The sequence below is a fragment of the Trichosurus vulpecula genome, chromosome 3 (assembly GCF_011100635.1).
Source record: "Trichosurus vulpecula isolate mTriVul1 chromosome 3, mTriVul1.pri, whole genome shotgun sequence".
Classification (NCBI taxonomy): domain Eukaryota; kingdom Metazoa; phylum Chordata; class Mammalia; order Diprotodontia; family Phalangeridae; genus Trichosurus; species Trichosurus vulpecula.
The window spans coordinates 362,848,344-362,870,952 of NC_050575.1; the positions used below are offsets into that span (position 1 = coordinate 362,848,344).

Genomic DNA, 22,609 nt, shown 5'->3' on the forward strand with positions numbered 1-22,609 from the left:
AAGCAGAGCCCCACCAGCGACTGGAAAGGAAACGGCACCGCTTTCCCCAGGCAGCAGCCCTCGTCCTTCCTAGGCATGCGCACAAACCTCCTCAGACCTCCACCTCATTTCCGGAAGTCGGCCCCAGACCCTACTTCCCTCAGGGTAGGGCGGGACCTTCGATAGTAGTTGCCACAGAAACGTCAACACGCACCAAAGTACTGCTTCCTGGGGCTGTGGAGACACTTGAGGGAGAATGGCCGGAAGGAGTGGGAGGAAGTGGCTCTGACGTCTCTTCCGGTTCCTCTCGGCTGTCACTCAGGCAGCCTGGCCTCATGGACTTGCTTTGTGTGTCCTCCGTTCTGGACCCGGGAGCTGGGGCTCCTCCGGCCTTGGGCCCTCCCTCACACCCACAGTTTCCCTGGGCCTCTTCCTGCTCCTGCCGCTCCTGGCTAGCTGAGCTGCCCCCAGGGATCGGGGGTCTGCGCTGAGAGGAGCCAGCTGCCAGGCCCTGCCTCTGAGGTCTTTGTGAGCGCGGGGCCAGGCGATTCCCTTGGCAGGTGCCTGGTCGGGCCCTTTCCTGGGCTAGCCGTTCCCCGCCGGCCCCTCCTCTCGCTGCTCCCCGTCTTTGCGGGAAGGAGAGCTGGGCGCAGTCCGGTGTTCTGCCCCCTGACCGCCCGCCTGCCACGTCCTGGTCAGGCTCCCCTCGGTCCCTGTCCGGGTTTTGGGCTGGAACCGCAAGTGCACCTCGTGTGCCTGGTCCTTGATCCCCCCCCCCGCCCCCAGCCCGGGCCTGGGTTGTTCGTGAGCTCCCTGTGTGCAGGGGAAGTGGGGCGGGAGGGCTGGTTGTGCCCATGGTCTGGAAGGGGCAGGGTAGACTAATGCTTGTCTTGGGTCATCTTTCTTCCCCAGTTCTGCCTTCTGAGCCCTCTGTCCTTCTCCACGAGGGTGGGAATGGCCCCTGTATTCCTGACGGTGCCAGGCTGCAAAGTGAGTTAAGTATGTTCTTGAAGAAATATTTGTTTCTTATCCTTGGTCTGGTACCTAAGAAATGGGGTCTGTCTTGTTTGAGCCAAGCATTAAATCTCTTTGGGCTTTACTTATTTGTCATTGGAGGTGTTGGACTAGATGGTGTACAAGGTCCTTGTCTCTGTTTCTACATCCGTTATTCTATGATCTTAGCCTTAGCAGAAGGTAGAATTAGTAATTAAGTAGTCTAATTCCCTCATTTTAGAGATTTTGAAAAAGCTCTACAGCAGAAGTATAATAATTGTTATTTATGTAACATGGTAAGATTTACAAAATTCTTTCAGACATCTCTTTTGGGCCTTACAACATCCCTGTATATGGGTACTACAAATGCTCTCCTCATTTTACAGGAGAGAAGGGCTAGTAAGAAGTGAGGTTTGGGCCTAGATATTCCTGACTGCCTTTCAGCATTTGATCCACAGTGTCATGCTCCATATCTGAAGTCACACCTCTACAAAGCAGAAGAACTACCATTTTCTTATAGGTCTTCTGACTCCCCTGGCTTTTTTCCTGCTCCATGCCATGATGCCACTCTGGATAACATATATACTCCATAGAGAATGTCCCTTCTTCTTTTCTTCTCAATCCAAAATTCGCTTACTCAAATCTTTTGATTGCTAATTCCTGAGCTGGGTTTTTGTGGGAAAAAAAGCAAATACTGAAATCAGTCTTCTGAGATTACAAAGTACTTTCCTCACAGAAAGTGTAGGTAGTGCAGGCGTTATTTCTCCGTGTGACAGATGGAGAAGCTGATAGAGAGCAATAACTTGCCCAAAATCAGTTAGTTAAGCAATATTCAAATGCTTCAATTTATATCTTAAGTACTCTGTGTATTTAGAGAAGGAAGATAGTATAGAATCTAGTGATTTCTTAATTTTTCCCTTCATATTAATCTTGTCTTTTTTTATGTGAAGTAGTATTAACCTTATTGATTTTTTGTTGTGGGAAAGGCAGGGGAAAAACTGCTGAGGCATAATTATTTGGTCTCCGTTTCTGTGGTTAAGTGTGGCTCAAAGGGTAATTGTAGAGACTAAAATAACTGCAAGGCAATTGTAATAATACAAATCATAGTGTTTGCCTCACATTTATTGTTAAAAGTTCACTCTGTGAAAAAGTCTATCCATGGAATTCTAGTGTTAATCTACAAGATTTCTTCAGCTGTTTGGGGAGCACTTTGGTAGAATGGCTGGTGCTGTACATGGATCCAGGAAGACTTGGGTTCCAGTTCTGCTTCTTAATACTGTCAGTTAATGTCTTTGCTCCTCAGTTTAATCATCTATAAACTGGGAGAAAGTAATACACACAGTATCTGCCTCATAGGGTTTTTGCAACGTTTAAAAGAGATAATTTATATAAGCCAGTTTTCAAAATGAAATACTATACAAACGTAGACTACTTGTGTTAAATGGTAATGAGCCATGTAGGAGATAGCTCTAGTAAGCATGTTTGAATTAGTCTGAAATAGTGCAAAAAGGATAAAATGGCAATAGAGAATGTTATCCAAGGGAAATTACATTTGATTATTAGTGGAGAAAGCTTGGGTTGTTGCTTCTAATTGGAATCACTAATACTGGGACCATGATAACTAATGTTACTTTTGTGTATTGTGAGACTGTTGATAGCAAATTATGAACTGAATACTTGAGATTCAAACGTGGTGACTTATGAGATTATGGATAAGAATGATTGTGGGTATGTGTCTTAGCCTTTCTTAGATTCAATTTTCTAATCTGTAAAATGACAATAAATCCTCTCATTGTCTCAAAGGTTTTTGTAGTAAAAGTACTTCATAAACCAAACACATGCACCATACATGTGAGCTGCTAGAGTTGTTTGCACACAGTAAAAGGTTCATAATTGGTACTCAATATATATTTGACTTTTTGAGTATATATTTGAACCACTTTTTAACATTCCTACCAAATTTTTCACTCCATGAAGGTCCAGCAGGAATTGGTGACATTCAAGGATGTGGCTGTGCACTTCACCCAAGAGGAGTGGGGAAACCTGGACCCTTCCCAGAAGGAGTTATACAAGGATGTGATGCTGGAGAACTATAGGAACCTCGTCTTCCTGGGTAAGGAGAGCTATCTCTTGTGTCTCTGATTCCTTTCATAGTGGAGTCTTTCTTACTTCACTTAGTAAGTGAACATTTTCTACATGATAAACATTTAAGAGTTATTGTTTGACATGCAGAGACTAGTTTGCTAATCCTCTTGTGGCCATCAATGGTTTTGTTCTTTAGTCTCAGGTAAAAGGTCCTTACTGTGTATAGCTTGATGTCGGGTATTTGTTTGTTACCGTTGAAGTTGTAGCCTTCCCCTTCTCTGTCCTTCAGGTCAAAAATTCTCCCCTAAAGTTCCAGTGTAGATGTTTGAGAACAAGAAAGTTTCATCCTTTTAGTGGGAATGAATCAAATGTACTTTTATTTCTGATGGCAAATCCCTGGGGTCTGACCTCCACCTATCTGAGGAAAACAATGCAGATGATACTTCAGAGGTCTTCTGGACCCCCTTTGGGCATCTTTAACATGCCTCTTTACTCCGTATAGTGAATAGGCATAGAATAAGGCCTTTTGTTCTCAATACTTTTCCATTTCCAATAAGCAGGGCTTACAGTTTGGAAACCAGATGTGATTTCCCACTTGGAAGAAGGGGAAGCACCTTGGATGCAGGACAGAGAAGTACCAAGAACCATCACTCCAGGTGAGTCATTGAAAATCAGGCTAACGGATATCTTTGTGAGCCACACTTTAGTTGGTCTTCTAGGGGAAGTATGAGTTTTAGAGTTCTCTTTAAAGGTCTCTGCCTATCTGGAGCAAAGCTGAGCTCTGACAGCAAGAGCTATCAATAAATCATTTTCCTGATATCTGTTGGCAAAGAGTTTCCTTCAGCCCAAAGAGCTTTCTCTTCCATTTTTCCTTAGGGACATTTAATCCCTAACAACCATTTTTTTACCTTAATTCCCTTTTAATCATTCTTTCCTGGTAAATTTTATTTAATTTTTTTTATAAATAAAAACATATTTTCTTTCCTTACCTCCTCACCTCCCCTATGAGGGGTGAGGACAACTCTTGTAGCAAATAGGCATAATCAAGCAAAATAAATTCCCTTATCCATGTCCTAAAAATATATTTTGATCATTCTTTTTTAAATTTAATATTTTTAGTTTTCAATATTGATTTCTACAAGATTTTGAGTTACAAATTTTCTCCCCATTTTAGCCTCCCCCCTACCCTAAGATGGCATAAATTCTGATTGCCCCTTTCCCCAGTCTGCCTTCCCTCTATCACCCCACTCACCACCCCCTCCCCACCCCCCATCCCTTTTCCTCTTTCCCCTTACTTTCTTGTAGGGCAAGATAGATTTCTATGCCCCATTGCCTGTATCTTATTTCTCAGTTGCATGTAAAAACAACTTTTTTTTTGAAACATTTGTTTTTAGAACTTTGAGGTCCAAATTCTCTCTCTTCTTTCCTGCCTACCCACCCTGCTAGAGAAGACAAGCAACATAGTCCACACATGTATCATTATGCAAAACACTGCTATATTAGTCATGTTGTGAAAGACTAACTATATTTCCCTCCATCATATCCTGTCCCCCTTTATTCAGTTTTCTCCCTTGACCCTGTCCCTTTTCAAAAGTGTTTGCTTTTGATTACTTCCTCCCCCTATCTGCCCTCCCTTCTATCATAACCCCTCTCTTATCCCCTTGCTCACTACTTTCCTATAGGGTAAGATACCCAATTGAGTGTGTATGTTATTGCCTCCTTAAGTCAAATCCAGTGAGAGCAAGATTCACTCATTCCCTTTCCCCTGCCCCCTTTTCCCTTCCATTATAGCTGCCTTATCTTGCCACTTTTATTTGAGATAATTTACCTCATTCTATCTCTGCCTTTCTCCTTCTCCCAATATATTCCTCTCTCACCCCTTAATTTTATTTTATTTTTTAGATATCATCCCTTCATATTCAATTCACCCCATGCCCTCTGTCTATATATATATATATATATGTATGTATGTGTATATATATATATATATATATATATATATATATATATATGTATGTATGTATGTATGTATGTATATTTCCTTCAGCTACCCTAATACTGAGAAAGGTCTCATGAGTTACAAATATCATCATTCCATGTAGGAATGTAAACAAAATAGTTCAACTTTAGTAATTCTCTTATGATTTCTCTTTCCTGTTCACCTTTTCATGCTTCTCTTGATTCTTGTATTTGAAAGTTAAATTTTCTGTTCAGCTCTGGGCTTTTCATTAATAATGTTTGAAAGTCCTCTATGTCATTGAAAGTCCATATGTTGTCCTGAAGTATTATATTCAGTTTTGCTGGGTAGGTGATTCTTGGTTTTAATCCTAGCTCCTTTGACCTCCAGAATATCATATTCCGAGCCCTTCTGTTCCTTAATTTAGAAGCTGCTAGATCTTGTGTTATCCTGATTGTGTTTTCACAGTACTCAAATTGTTTCTTTCTGGCTGCTTGCAGTATTTTGTCCTTGACCTGAGAACTCTGGAATTTGGCTACAAAATTCCTAGGAGTTCTCTTTTTGGGATCTTTTTCAAGAAGTGATTGGTGGATTTTTTCAATTTCTATTTTACCCTCTGGTTCTAGAATATCAGGGCAGTTTTCCTTGACAATTTCTTGAAAGATGATATCTAGGCTCTTTTTTTGATTATGGCTTTCAGGTAGTCCAATAATTTTTAAATTACCTCTCTTGGATCTATTCTCCAGGTCAGTGGTTTTTCCAATAAAATATTTCACATTGCCTTCCATTTTTTCATTCTTTTGGTTTTGTTTTATAATTTCTTGATTTCTCATAAAGTCATTAACTTCCACTTGCTCCATTCTAATTTTTAAGGTGATATTTTCTTCAGTGGTCTTTTGGACTTCCTTTTTCCATTTGGCTAATTCTGCCTTTCAAGGCATTCTTCTCCTCATTGGCTTCTTGGAGCTCTTTTGCCATTTGGGTTAGTCTATTTTTTAAGGTGTTATTTTCTTCAGTATTTTTTTGGGTCTCCTTTAGCAAGTCATTGACTTGTTTTTCATGGTTTTCTTGCATCTCTCTCATTTCTGTTCCCAATTTTTCCTCTACTTTTCTTGGTTTTCCAAATCCTTTTTGAGCTCTTCCATGGCCTGAGACTAGTTCTCGTTTTTCTTGGAGGCTTTTGATGTAGGCTCTTTGACTTTGTTGACTTCTTCTGGCTGTATGTTTTGGTCTTTTTTGTCACCAAAGAAAGATTCTTTAGTCTGGGTCCTTTTACATTGCTTGTTCTTTTTCCCAGCCAATTACTTGGCTTTTGAGCTTTTTGTTAGGGTATGACTGCTTTCAGCGTGGAGAGTGCTTTGTCCCAAGCTTCATGTGTTTTGTGCCACTGTTTTCAGAGCTGCTTCTGTTCTGAGGTGGTATGATGCTCCTCTCCTGGCCTGTGCTCTGGTCTGTAAGTGCAGGCACTTCTTTCTGCCATGCAGCCACCAGGAGGACTCCCTCTCCACAGCCACCACAAAGCTCTGCCACACCAGCACTCCTCCTCCCAGGCCCGCAACCCAGATCCAAACAGGGCAAAGCATGAGAACCTTGCCTCAGTGCCAGCATAGCAATATCTGCACTCCCTCTCTGATCAGCCTCTTGATTCCCCCCACTGTCTGGGCCTGGGGCCAGAAGCAACTGCTACCGCCACTGCTGCTGTTGTTGCTGCTGCTGCTGCAGCCACCTTCATCACCCTGGGGCTGCTGCCAGACCTTGCACTTCCCTCACCCAGATCCAGAAGTTTTCCCACTGACTTGCTCCATTGTCTTTGGTGTTTGCAGGTTGAGAAGTCTGGTAACTGCCACAGTTCAGGCCCTAAGGCCTGCTCTTCCGTGTCTACTCTGGTCTGCTTAGTCCTGGCAGGGCCCACATTGGGCTGCACTCCACTCCCACCTTGGTGCGATAGACCCTTCCCAGCAACTGTCCAGGCTGGCTTGGGCTGGTGACTTGTTTCCCTTTGTTATTTTTTGGTTTTGTAGCTCTTGAATTTTTTTAGAGTCATTTTTTACAGGTGTTTGGAGGGATTTGGAGGAGAGCTTAAGTGAATCCCTGTTCCCAAGCTGCCATCTTCCCTCTGCCCCCTTGATCGTTCTTTTTTAAAAATATGTTTACTAACTTGGGAACAGCTAAGTGGCTCAGTGGATAGAGCACTGGGCCTAAAATTGGAAAGTCCTGAGTTCAAATCCAGCCTTAGACACTAGCTTTGTGACCCTGGGCAAGTCACTTAACCTCTTTGCCTTAAGCCACTGGAGAAGGAAATGGTCAACCACTCCAGTATCTTTGCCAAGAAAACCCTGTGGACAGCATTGGCATGCCCTGGACCATGGGTCATGAAGAGTCAGTCACAAAGTGTCAGATATGACTGAACAACAACAATACCAACTTGAACACATAGATATAACACTTATTAAGTGTTTACTGTGTATTAGATACTTTTTAAAGTTCTGAGGATACAAATTCAATTTAAAAAGCAGTCACGCTTTTTAAAGAGTTTCCATTTTAATGGAGGGAAGAAAATACAGAAGGGGGAGCTGACAAGCATGAAGCAGAGAGGGATAGGTTATGTGGGTAGGATATGGGGAGTAGTGGCAGCTAGCAATAGAATTAGCATAGCCTAGACACTTCAGAAATGTAGTCTTCGCTAGAGACTAATGATTCAGGAAAGAGGGCCTCCAGTGTGGGAAGGCTGTCAGAGAAGGAGTGGAGAAGATAAAACAATAACAAAAACACCTCATTTTCTGACACATCCCTTTCTCATTTTTCTTCTTAACATTTTTTAGAATTGTGTTCTGTTTTTTTAATATAACTTTCTTTTCAGTGTATATTCTCAAATTGCTTTCTTTGATCTACTTTACTAGGGACTAGGCTTTACATTTTTGTATCATTAAGGGATGGCAATTACAATGGTATAATAATAATAATAATAATAATAATAATAATAATAATAATCCATTTTTAATTAATTCACAATCTGTTTAGCCATTCCCCAAGAATTAGAAGCATGGGTCTTTCGTGGTCATATTTTTGTTATAAATAAAATTGGGAGAGAGGGAAAGCAGGAGAGAGGGGGAGAGAGAGAAAGAGAAAGAGAGACAGAGGGAGGGAAGGAGAGAGAAAGAGAGAAATTGAGATTATTTTTGTAATATTCAGATGTGTTTGAAAAAATATATAGATTATTGGTGCACATGGTATATGTATGGTATATAATATGACTTGCTGCTATCTCTGTTTCTATTCAGTGTTTCCTTGAGTTTTTACTGAGTAATGATTCTCTTTCACAGTGTTCTATAATCTTAGATTTGAGGCACCTCAAAATCAACATGTCCAAAATGGAACCACTCATATTTCTCCCAAAATTTACCCCCCTCCAGACTTCCCAAGTCTATTCATGCGATCCAGTCATCTAACTTTTTAACCTCAGGGTCATCCTTGACTTTTCTTTCTCCTTCAGCCCTTTTATCCAGTCAGTTATCAAGTGTTACTGGTCCTATTTCTGCAGAATCTTTCTTATCTCTCCTTTTTTCCCTACTCACACAATTGTACCTTACCCTAGAACTTTATCACTTTTTGTCTCCTAATTTGTTTCTCTACAAGATATTGTGCTATCTAATCTGTTTTCCATGCTGCTGCCAAATTGATATTCCTAACATTTTTTGTATATGCCCCCTTCTCTTCTGGCAGTGCTATCACCCTGGTGCAGGTCTTTATCACTTCATGCCTAGATTATTGTGGTATTCTGCTACTCTATCCCCTGTCTCCTTCCTCATGTCTATCCCCACTTTATTCCCTCTCCCACTCAGTTGTCAAATTGATCTTCCTAAGGTCCAGATCCAACCTTACCACCCCCGGTCATTAAAGTCCAGTGACTCCCTATTTTCTCCAGGATCAAATATAAAATCTTTTGTTTTGGATTTTAAAGTCCTTCACAACCTAACCCTTTTCTGCCTTTCTAATCATAAACTTTTTTCTTTTCCACATATTCCATGATCCAGCTACACGGGCCAACTTGCTGTTCCTCACAAATAATGTGCCATTTCTTGATTGAGTGTTTTTGCTGCCTCTCCTCGATACCTGGAATTACCTCCTCCTTTCCATCTGGCTTCCCTTCCTTCAAGTCTCAGCTAAAGTCTCACTTTCTGCAAAGAGCTTTGGTCATTCTTTAATCTTAGTACCTTCCCTCTGAGATTATCTCCAATTTATCCTGTCTATAGCTTGTTTGTACACAGGTGTTTGCTTGCATGGTTATCCATCATTAGACTATGAACTATTTGAAGACAGGGACTATTTCTGCTTTTCTTTATATCTGTCACTTAGCACACTGGCACATCATAGGTGCTTAATGAATGCTTGTTTACTTGACTCGATTTTCTCAAGAATTTGCCATATCATCCCCCTCCCTTGACCTTACTAAAGAATCTTCAGTGACCCCTTATTAAAGAATTTCCAAGTGAGAATGGAACTCGTTGGCCGTCCAGTCTAACCCATAATCATAAAAAAAAATTACCATTACAGTGCATCTGATATGGTCATCTAGCCTTTTCTGGAAGACCTGCATCAAGGACAAATCCACTACCTTGTGAATCAACTTGCTTCACTTTTGTATTGCTTCCGTTTTTAGGATATTTTTCTTACATTATCTCTAGGGTAAAATAGAAACTGGCAATTAAATCTTCCTACAATCTAATTTCCACCTGCTTTTTAAAACTTGATTCAGTACTCATTGGATTGTATATTTAGAGCTGAAGGAAATCTTATGGGCCATCTAGTCCAACCTGCTCATTTTACAGATAAGAAAACTGAGATCTAGAGAGATTAAGTCAGTTGCCCAAGGTCATATACCTACTAAATCAGAGGTAAGATCTGAACCTAGTCCTTTGACTTCAAATCTATTTGTTTTTCGCTATATCATATTGCCCACTTTTTCTGTCTCTGTATCTTTCCATTTTTTCACTCTTCTTAGAACACTTGGCTTACTGCAAATTACAGTTCAAATACCACCTCTTTTATGGTACCCTTTGTGATTCATTCCAAGCGTTAGCACTCACCCTCTTTAATCATTTTGCATTATTTTGGTTTATACTTTGTATTTTTTACTGTCTTCCACCCCTACACCCAAACGTAAACCAGCTTTTTCACATTGCGGGTTCCAGTTGGATGCAGGTGAATCATGACATGTCTAAAGTAGTCTGTTTATATTTCCTATATCAAATTTTTGAGACCTAAATATAGTGCTACACAAATTGAGTTGGAGCAGTTTTGATACCCTTTCTATTTTAATTACTTTAATGTCCTTTTTACTATATTTAATAGATCAAGAACCATGGTTTTGTTATTTTTGGTTCTTTAAATAATTTTCCACATAATTTTACATATTATGTATAACAATGATAAAATATGCACTTTTATTTTTGGCTAGGGAAAATTTGTCTCCAGTTAATGCAGTATAGTCAAACCAGCAGTAGTATTGATCATTATCACAGGTATTTGAAAGGTTTTTGTTTTTTTTTTTTACAGTTTTACTTTTTTTTTCCCATAAATAGAATGTTTTGCCAGCAGTATGTTGTGGCTACAATCATAGAATATATTTTCTGTATCTACTACTTTACTGATGGTGTAAGATCATAGATCATAGATTTAAAACTAGAAAGATCCTTAGAAGCTATCTAATGTAACCCCCTCATTTTAGAGAGTAACTGAGATGTCTGAGACAGGTTTTGAAGCCAGGTCTTTTTAACTCCAGAAGCAGTGTTTTTTCCATTGTAACTACAGCATGAAATTAATTACCTTGCTTAATATTGTTCTCTCCTATTACTTTAACTCTTCTGGTCTTATGTTGAATGATAGGGAGAAAAGGAAGTCCTCATTTCTATATCCTTAAATATATTCAGAAAACTTCTGGTGTTTATTATAATTAATGTTCCATCCTGATTTTAAATATTTATTTATAATATTAAAATTTTCTATTTTAGGCTCTTTCTTGCTTTCTATATTGAAATACAATTTAAATATGCATATTTGCAAAAAATATTTAATGATATTTTGTTTTTTTCTCAGCTGCCTTTTGCAATTTATCTTCTCCTCTTTCACAGAGAATCATAACTTAGAGTAAAAACATTTTTTAAAAAAACAACTCAGGAAACTGTAACAACATATTTAAAAATCTGAAATTTTTTTCAATATTCCAGACCCACTGTCTTCCAGCTATGGGGAGTGGGAGGAGGGGTCCCCTATGGAAGGGTGGAGGAGAGATTGTTTCTTATATTTTTATTTTGAGGCCAAGCTTGGTCATTGTAATTTCATGGCCTCCATTTTTTTTATTACTTTGCTATTGTGTTTTACATTTCCATTTGATTTATTGTGTATTTTTTCCTATTTTAGCTTACTTAGTGTTAGTTCATATGTCTTTACATTCTTTCAGGCAAATTCATATGGAAGAAGCCAGTAGTAAGGAGACATTGAAGATGAGACAGAGACAGAGACAGAGACAGAGAGAGAGAGAGAGAAAGAGAGAGAGAGAGAGAGATGATTGTGGGGGCAATCTGTTTGATAAAAAGAGAGGAAATGGAATCAAGGGAATGTATAGAGGGATTGATTTTTAACCTTAGATGAGCTATTTAATTTCTCATTCACCCTGACAAAAATTAAGCCTTCAAGTTACATTTTCTATATGAGGATTTTACCTCCTTAATGAAAACTATGAAATTAATCTGTTCTCTTCACCTCAAAAAGTTTCATTCTGATCACATTGTAGGGATTCAACCATGAACAGTGAATGTCTCCATTTGTTTAAATCTTAATTTAATTCTCTTAAAAATGTATTATATCTATGTTTATATAAGTCTTCTCTGTGTTCGATTCTCTCAGATCATATTTTTTATAGTAATTTTCAGTAATATGTCTGTTTTATCTTTTTCTTCTGGTTTTGTTAGTAGTATACAGGCAATGTTGTATACACTTACATAGGTTTATTTTACACTTTGCTATTTTACTGATACTATAGGATCATTGATCTAAAGCTGGAAGGGACCACAGAGATGACTAGTCCAACTCCTTCCTTCATTTTGTAGGGTAGGAAGTTGAGATACACAGAGGTTAAAGTAACTTGCCCAAGTTGACACTAGGTGGTAATTACCAGAGGTAGGTTCTGAACCCTGGTCTAACTCCAGAGCCAGCCTTCTTCCCTTTTTACAATGTACAGTTAATCATCTTTATTAATTTCTTTCTCTTGTCTTCTTGCATGATATTGAAGAAAGGAGGGAATCTTGGTTTTATCTCTGAACTTACTAAGATTCTAGTGTTTGTCCATTACAAAGAATGTCTCTCCTCTTAGTTGCAAATAAATACTTTCTTTTCTCATTTTAAAGAGTGTCACTTTCATGCCTAATTTTTACTACATGTATACTTTGAACATTTTATAAATGCTTAAAGGTTTGAAAAATTGTATTGATATTTTGTTTTTGCATTAGCTATTTTTTCCTATTTATACCACTGTGGCCCTCAGAAAGCTATATCTTAAAGAATTTGTTAAAATCAGTAAAACTAAACACATCAAAAATCTGAAATATAATGCTATATTTCAAACCTGTACAAAGAATGGAAGAAGCACTTTCTTGTATTTTTCCTTTGGTCACATGCTTGGTTGGTATACTTTCATGGTATTCATTTTTTAAAAATAATTTTGTTGTTGTATTTTCCATTTACATTGTTAGATGTACTATATATTGTTTCTTGTTTTGTCTTCACTTTTTTCAGTTCATATGCCTTTCCATGCTTGTCTGTATTAAGCAAATTCAGTATTCTCTTAAAAGTTGAAAAAGAATACACGCTGTTGGGGCAGCTAGGTGGCACAGTGAGTAGAGCACTGACACTGGAGTCAGGAGAACCTGAGTTCAAATCTGGCCTCAGACACTTGACACACTTACTATCTGTGTGACCTTGGGCAAGTCACTTAATTGCCAATTGCCTTGCCTCCCCCCCCAAAAAAAGAAGATACCCTGTAAACTGCTTTTATAAAAAAAAAACAACAAAAAACCCACTATAGTCCCAATATTTAAACCAGAAAAAGATAAAGGAAAAGAAGGCAACTGTGTACATATATCATTAATAAATATTAAAATAAAAAAATTTATATCATGGCCAAAAAGACCACAATAATATCTAAAAAATTACTCACTATGATAAAGTTGAAATTTGTACCAAGGATGCAAAGATGGTTCACCTTCAGGAACACAATATAATTAATTGTATTGAAAACTAAAACATCCAAAGCACAATTATAATTAATAGATATAGATGAAACTCTTGACAAAGCACAATGTCTGTTTATGCTAAAACAGAACAAAAACAAAAACCCCACAACCTAGAGGAATCAAGTGAACTTTTTAAGTAGAAGTATAGAAAAACTTCCTTGAGAGATAAACCAAAGAACCACAGTATGTCTCATATGTCTTATGCTTCATTTTGTAAAGCCTTTTGCAGGTACACTCTTCAGTTACTCCTGAACACCTGATTTGAAGAGTTTCCTTTCTTATTCATCAATGCAAACTGGTTTGGCTGAAGTAACCTAACAAAGTACCATAATGTTAAGCTACCTTTCAATAAAACTACTGAAATACAAAAAAAAAATTCCAGAAGTATATGTGTATATGTCTAAAGCCACAACTAGCAATATATGCAATGTAGAAACCCTTAAACGTTCCCAGTACATCTGTATGTAAAGCTAGGGTGCCCCTTTCCTACTCTTACTTGATTTAGTTCTGTAAATGCTAGTGATAGAAATAATGAAATGATGCTTTACATAGAAAATACCAGAGAATAAAAAAAAAAAACCTTATTGAGACAAGTAACAATTTCAGGGAAAGACCAGGTTACAAAATAAACTCACAGAATCAATAGCACTTCTATATAGCAATAATAAAACCCATGTGTTGTTGATAGTAAGATGAGAGAAAGATCTCATTCATTCATAATAACTACAAAATGTATAAAATATATGAGAATTAGTCTACCAAGGCAGACTTGGGATCTATACTCTTTAAAGAAATGACTGCTTTAAAATAATTGAAGTATATTCAGTGCTCAAAGCTTGATGTGGCAATATAATAAAAAAGAAAATACTTAAATGAATTCATATATTTAGTAATCTTGCTAATTAAACTATCAAGAGGTTGCCTTATTTTTTGTTGTTGTTCAGTCATTTTTCAGTTGTGTCTGACTCTTTGTGACCCCTTTTCAGATTTTTTTGGCAAAGATGCCAGAGGATTTTGCCATTTCCTTCTGCAGGTCATCTTACAGGTGAGGAACTGAGGCAAACAAGATTAAGTGATTCACCCAGGGTCACTCAGCTAGTAAGTGTGTGAGGCTGGATTTGAACTCAGAAAGATGAGTCTTCCTGACTCCAGGTCTAGCGCTGTCTCCACTGTGCCACCTAGCTGCCCCATGTTGCTTTATAAAGTTAGACAAAAATCAGAAATTTTTTAAAGGAACGAAAGTTCCAAAATCCATAGGGATTTTTTTAAAGGAGGAATGAAAAGGGAAGGAATGGGAAGATAGCATTTTCATCACCTCTTATGCTATAAAGCAGTAGTCAAGAAAATCATTTAGTATTTGTTAAAAATTACAGAAGCATTTTGGTGGAAAAGACTAGGTAAGGATGGATCAGGAACATCGGTTCTCAAAAATCTAGTGTTAGATAAGCCTAAAAATAAAAATTACTTGGGAAAGAACTCACAATTTAACAACTTGAAAACCTGGAAGTAATTGAGCTGGAATTAGTTTTAGACCAACATCATACACAATACTACAGTAAGTTCAAAATGGATATACAACCTTACTGTTACAGATCATACTTTAAAACAAAATTTAAAAGCATTAGACCAAGTATCTCTCACAGTGGTGACTGGGAATGAAAACCTAAGCAAGCAACAGATAGGGCAGTCCAAAACTAAACAACAGAGCATTTCAACTACATGAAATTGAAAAATATTAACATCACTAATCATAGCAGTTAGGATAAGAAGGGATACTATTATGTAGGAAAAACAACTGCATTTTATAGCTCTCATAATGGCATGTTCTCTAAGGTATGTAGGGAAACTAAACAAATGCCTTCCCTCAAAGGTCGAATGGTTAAGGGATATAAAAAAAACTCTTCTCAAAAGACTTATAGAGTACTATGAACAGTATCAGATATTTCTTCAAAACTCTAATACCATAATAAATGCAAATCAAAAGAACTTATGCACAGAAAATATGTAAAAGATAGAGATCTTAACCCAAAGGGAAATTGAGTAAGCAATAATTGAACTTCCAAAGGCATTATAAAACTGTAAGAGCAATCCTCCTGGTCCTGATCATTTTAGGAGTGTGTGCTTAAGTATTTCAAAGCAATGTGTACCTTTTGTAAGTAAGTATGTTTCCAGTGGTAGGGAAAGAAAGGCATCATGCTAAATTTCTTTTACCAGACACATAAGGTCTTTATACCAATTCTAGAATGAGATAAAGTAAAGAAAGAATTAAAGATAAATATCCTGATGAATATCAATACAAAAATATTATTAATAATTGAACAAAAATCTATAGTATATAAAAAAATAAATGTAGACAATTTTTCATGGTGAATAAGTCAGAAGACAGGGTTTATTCCACATTCAGATTTAACAGGGAATATTTACATTTTTACTTCTTCCAGATTGGGAAACTAGGCCTGAAACCAAGGAGCCAACTCATGAAAAACTGAGAAAGACTTTTTCCCATATTTCTAAATTGGAAGAGTCTTGGGAATATTATGTGGGATTGGAAGGACTACAGCAGAACCATGAGGAGATACATTCTAGGCAAGTAAAAAAAAACAATCAAAGGAAAACTCCCAACATATGGTAGAATTTTCTGGCTAAGTCTTATCCATTTACTTTAGTTGGTGTCCATATATGAAAATATCTCCATAAATAAAATATGCATTAATTGGATTTAATACATTATTCAGACCTAAGGAAATAAAAATCAGGGAATATAAAATGCATTCAGTTTATAATTCCTATCTTTTCAATAGCTTAGAAACCTATTGGGTAGAAACTTTATGAATGTAATGCGTATAAGTAAACCTACAACCACAATTCATCAATTATTTCTCATCACAGAATTCCTACTGGAGAAAATCTCCATAAAACTCATGAATATATAGAGGCCATCTGGAGTACACACCTTGTTGAATGTCAGACAATTCATAGTAGAAAAAAGCCTTATGAAGATAATGATTATGGGAAAATCTTTCATTCCAGCTCATTCCTTACCCAACACCAGACCCTGCATACTGGAGAGAGGCCTAATGAATCTGGAAAGGCCTTCTGCCGGTACTCACAATCTACTCAATATGAAAGATTTCATACTGGAGAGAAGCCTTATGAATATCATGTATGTCCAATAGAATTCTCCTGTAGCCAGTACCTTAACAACCATCAGAAAATTCATAATATAGAGAAGCCTTATGATTGTAACTATTGTGGGAGGGCCTTCCGTTGGAGATCACAATTAACTGCACATCAGAGAATTCATACTGGAGAGAAACCTTATGAATGTAATTATTGTGGGAAGGCCTTCTGTAGGCGATCACAGTTAACTGTCCATCAGAGAATTCATACTGGAGAGAAGCCTTATAAGTGTAATGAGTGTGGGAAGGGATTCCGCCATAGTGCAGAGCTAAATCTACATCAGAGAATTCATGCTGCAGAGAAGGCTTACAAATGTAACAGTTATTTGAAGGACTACAGTCAAAATTCAGACTTTATGCTACATCAGAGAATTCATACTGGAGAGAATCCTTATGAATGTAACTATTGTGGGAAGGCCTTCCATCAGAGTTCACAGTTAACTCGGCATCAGAGAATTCATACTGGAGAAAAGCCTTATGAGTGTAATTATTGTGGGAAGGCCTTCCGCCAGAGTTCACATTTAACTCGACATCAGAGAATTCATACTGGAGAAAAGCCTTACAAGTGTAAGGACTGTGGAAAGGGCTTTCACCAACGCTCAGAGTTAATCCCTCATCAGAGAATTCATACTGGAGAGAAGCCTTATGAATGTAACTATTGTGGGAAGGCCTTCCACCGGAGTTCACAACTGACTCGACATCAAAGAATTCATACTGGAGAGAAGCCTTATAAGTGTAACTATTGTGGAAAGGCTTTCCACCAGAGTTCACAGTTAACTCTTCATCAAAGAATTCATACAGGGGAGAAGCCTTACAAATGTAAAGATTGTGAGAAGGCCTTCCATCGTAGTTCAGAATTAACTCTACATCAAAGAATTCATACTGGAGAAAAGCCTTATAAATGTAAGGATTGTGGGAAGGCTTACAATCGGAATTCAGAGTTAACTTTACATCAAAGAATTCATACTGGAGAGAAGCCTTATGAATGTAAACACTGTGCAAAAACCTTCCGCCAAAGTTCACATTTAAATCGACATCAGAGAATTCATACGGGAGAGAAACCTTATAAATGTAACTATTGTGGAAAAGCCTTCCGCAACAAAGAACATCTTATTATACATCAGAGACTTCATACTGGAGCCTTATGAATGTCATGAATGTGGGAAAATTTTCCACAAGAGTCTACAATTAATTCTACATCAGAGAATTCATACTGGAGAGAAACAATAAACATACTGATTGTGAGAAGACCACACCTCGAGTTCATGGTTAACCTAACATCAGAGAATCCTATAGAGAAGAAACATCAAAGAACTCATTCATCAGGCCTTCCACAGGAGTTAACATTTAACTAGACAACAGAAAAGTCATACTGGACAGAAGACTTATGAAGATCATTATTGTGGGAAGTCCTTTCATATCAAAATATACTTTACAGAGATGCCACACTGGGGAAGAACCTTTTAAATGAATGTGGAAAAATCTTCCATGAGACTTCAGAATTAACATTAAATAAATTCATACTGAAGAGAAGCCTTGAAATGTAATGATTGTAGAAAGGCCTACAACTGGACTTCAGAATTAATAGACATCAGAGAATTAATACTAGAAATAAGATTTATAAATCTAAGTATTCTGGAAAGACCTTATCAAAGAACCTCTTACTCTACATCAGAGACTTCAGTTGAGGGAGAAACCTTATAAATGTAATGAATGAGGAAAAGTCTTCCCCAGGAGCTCATAACTAACTGTGTATCAAATAACTCACAACAGTTGTAACAATTGCAAGATAACCTATAGCAGGGATTCATTCAACATTAGAAGATTTATTCTGGAAAGAGGGCAGCTATTCAAGGAAGGCCTGTATTAAAGTACAACTTGGACCAAGATGTCATACTAAAGAATAGCCTTATAAATGTCATGAATATGGGAAGACCTTCCACTGGTTCTCACAGTGGATTATATTATGAATAAAAGTAAAGCAGCACCTTAAAGTGTATTTATTGGATAAAGTTCATTTTGTTGGAATTAATGGCTTACTGAACTTCAAAGAATTCATACTGGAGAGAAATTCTATGAGCATAATGATTTGTGGAAAAGTCTTTTGGCTGGCTCAACATCAGATTTCCTACAGGAGAGAAAACTTAGGAATGTGGAAACACTTTCCTGCATAGCACATCATAGAATATTAGGGAATTCATGCTAGGGAGAAGCCTTTTGAATTTAATGATTGCAGGAAGGTTTTACATTGGTCTTTCATACCTTAATCAAAATCAGAAGACATAATTGAGAGAATCCTAATAACTGCTATGAATATGGAAAGAATTTCTGCTGGACCTCAGTTTATTCAATATCAGAGCTGAAGTAATATTTTATAATTGAAATTTAACAGTGGAAAGACATTCCCCAACAACACATATCTTAGCAAGCATCAGAAGTCTCACCCTCAAGAGAAGCCTCATGAATGTAATATAATGATGGGAGGAAAGCCTTCCATGAAAGTAGAACCCTTATTCAACATTGAAGCTCTTAGGAGAAAACCTTCATGAAGATAGAACCTTGTGAATATAATTACCTTCAGAAAGCTTTCACTTTTCTCAGTTGAGCTAAGTCATGACAAAATTGGGTTTAACAAGAAGAAATGTTTAGAGGAGGGCATTATGGGGGACAGTCTCATGTCTGAGGGAAAGCAAGTAGGGACAGTGTGATAAGATCAGTATCTACTAGGATTTTTGTTCTCAAGTAGGTTAAGCTAGTTCTTTTCCTAAAAGGTAAGGAAAGTGTCCCTAAGACTTGATTAGCCCAGGGAGCTAAGGCTCACGTAGTCCAGTTAATTGAAGTAGCTTCCTGCTGGCCTCAAACCATGTTGAAGAGGCTTTCTCTTCAGCGAATGGCATTAAAAAGCCCATTCATGTTGATTCTGGCTCTTCAGACTCCCAAGGCCACTGTAGTTATCACATCCTTGTCTGTTGACCTGGCTCATTTCCATAAGGAGATGAGGAATGCCCAAACAATTGCTGCATTCTTATTAACTATCCTTAATTAACTAAAGCTAATTAAACATCCTTTTATTAACTGTTGAATGACCTATGAATATCTCATTTCATTCCAGTATTGGAGTTTTGCTACCTACCAGCTTGAATCCAGCTCACCTCATAGCATCTAGCATAGTCAGTAGTAAAATGAGTACAGGAAAAGGCTTACAGGGAAGGTACATTCATTACCAGGTCTGTCCTTCCGTAATTATTTTGAACTGCCTTAGAGAATTTGAGAAGCCAGCAGAAAGTTGCATGTGAACTGGCCTAGCACATTGCACTGAAAGAGACAAGAGTTTCCTGTTTTTAAAAACTGCAATGAGACAAGCAGCTGCTGAAGTTACCAATAAATAGTACAAGAGGAAAAAGTGATACTGTTGAGGTCAGGGACAGGCCTTAGGAAGGAACTTACAGGCAAATGATGAGAAGTGTGGTTTTTGGCCAAGAAGTTTTACTGGAATATATGCTATGTCCTCCTGAAATCAGTGTTGTATGACTTGAGAATGGAAGTGAGAATGAAACTTGAAAATTGGAGGTTAAAAAATCATGGACTTCTCCTCTTACTCTTGCTTCAAAAAAAAAAATTTATTCCATAGAGAGAATGTAGGGTGGGAGGACATTCACCACCAAGAAATGAGGAAGGTTGCACAAGAAGCTTAAATAGCAACCTGATGAGATGCTAGAGTGAGGGTGTAATTCATTAGGGCAGTTTGGGTATCCACATTAGTCCTATGAGTTTGGCAAGTTGAAAGAAGATTTACTTTTCCTGAGCCAGTTAAGTCAGTAGTTACAGATAGAGACTTCCCTTTGTCCCTTTTTAGGTAGCTTAGCTGGGGAGTAATGCATAACTGACCCCATAAAAGTGAATTCCCATTGTAGCCAGTTCCCTCACATTGCGGGGAAAGTAGGAGGAGGTCCTAAGTGAAAGGGGTGTGGTAAATTCGTTCTATGTGCCTCCCTCCATTAACTTGCCATGCTCTATGATCATGAGTTGGGGCACTTAGGTCCTACCTTGAAGTGGGTGTATTCCTCCAAATGATATCATGATATCCAAATGATATTATGCTTTAGCAGTAGGTCTCCCTACCCACAATCATCAAGATGGAAATCAGTAGACAGAATTTGACTGGGATGTCAGGAAAATGGCCAGGAGACATAACTGCTGTCATTGCAAATAGGTGCTCTGAGAATGGGGAAGGAGGAACAAAGCCTATCTTTTCGCTAGGTAAATAGAGTGTGATGAGTTATATTCTCTCTCGGATCTGTGAGTGTGGTTCCTAAAGGAGTTGATAGGTAAGCAAATGATTGTTAGCCTTTGGGGATGCTGGTAAAACTGAAATATAACAGAGGGGCAGTTAAGGCCCTTTAACCCCATCTGAACCTGATGAATCTCTGAAAGTCCCAATCCATTTGGATACAAGGAGCTGTTGGACAGTGGCAACCACATTAGTCATACCAAGGAAGACCCAGAGGTCTACCTTGAGTTTCCACTGATAGACCACCTATAGGAAGAAATATCAAGCTCTTAGGAAGCGGCATCTATACTGGCCCTTTTGGTTATCATGGGTAGGGCCAAATGGAAACTCTTGCAGTTGCACTCTAGCATCTCATGTCATTAACACCAAATATTGCCCCCCTTTACTGGAGGGTGGGACGGAGAGGGATAGTGAAAAAGATTTCCTCTCCAATGATGGAGATGAAGGAAGCTAGATTATTTTGTTTTACCAATAACCCTGTGTAACTCATGAGGAAGGCAGATGGCACCTGGTGGTTTGTAGTGGACAATAGGGAGCTCAACAAAATTGTCAGGTTCATTTCACTGTAACTGTTCCTGAACTGCCAATGCGGTAGGCCAGGCAGCCTAAGTAAAGTACTCTTTAAACCTTAAGACATTTAGCTTGCTATCAATACTAAGCTGGCTTATTGGCTTTTTGGGGACTTCCCCCAACCCTATACCCTAATGTTCTTCCTTTACTGAATTACCTGCAAGTTCACCTCTTTCAAATGGGACCCAGACCAAACTTCTGCCCTGAAAGACCTAAAGCAGCCTATATAGCAGCCCCTTCCCTAGACTCTTAGGATTCTGTGGGTACCCATGCTTTTGGAAGTCCCTGTTCTTCAAGATCTGGTTAAGTGGGCTTTGGCATCACCTTTTGGGTGATGAGAATATTTGAAAGCTCTACTACTTTTGAAAAGTTGCTTGCCTGGGCCCTAGTTGCTATTGAATAGGTGCTCAGAGTCATATCATCACTCTGGTCATAGAGTTGTGTTATCTTGAGTTGGGTGATGTAAAAAGACCCTTCTTACAAGATGGGTAAAGCGTAAAAAGCTGGTATCATTAAACCAGAATGTTATATTAAAAATTGCTCTTGTGTGGGTTCTATGTATATTAATGCACTTCAAAAACAGGATGTGGCCTCTGGATCCTTGAGAGCAAATCTAGAAGGCCCCCACTTCTGTGGATCTAACTCCTGAGCAATTATTTTGCCTGTTTTACCTATGGCTAGTCCTTCCTAAAAGCAAGGCATATGTAGCTGGATTTCACTGGCCCTAGGGAATGGGCATCCTATCAAGTCCTCATGGCTTGAGCTACAGGTAGCATGGTTGGTAGGGTAAAGAGTATTGAGGTCAGATAAGATCATCATATACACTGATTCCTGGGTGGTGGCCCTGGGTCTGGCTAAGTGGGTATGGTCTTGGAAAAAATGGGACAATTAAAGGACTTCCCCCAGGAAATCCTCAGGAACTATGAAGGAATTTTTGATTGTGGGGTGTATTAATACTGATAAGGAATATATGCCTTCTGATGAAGCAGGCAAGGAAATTGAAGCCATAATGAGAATAACAGACATTGGGGAATGATTCTATTGCCAATCTGGATGTAGGGCCATTATGCTATATTGTGCTGGCTGAGGAATCATTTAATCCTCCTAAAGATAAGGCAATTGTTCTTACACAACTCCTCTCCTTAGGCCAATATCCATTACTTTTATCCTGTCCCCAACTAGCAAACTGGCTCTTACCCCATCTCAGAGCAAGAAGTTTGTCTCTGACTGACAAGATTGGCACCTCCCAGAAGCCATGCCCATC

The 22,609-nt window shown here is 38.3% G+C and overlaps 1 pseudogene; it reads left to right on the forward strand.

The window, feature by feature from the left end:
- Positions 1-302: 302 nt before the first annotated feature.
- Positions 303-18,685, forward strand: LOC118842609 (annotated as a pseudogene).
- The last annotated feature ends 3,924 nt before the right edge of the window (positions 18,686-22,609 follow it).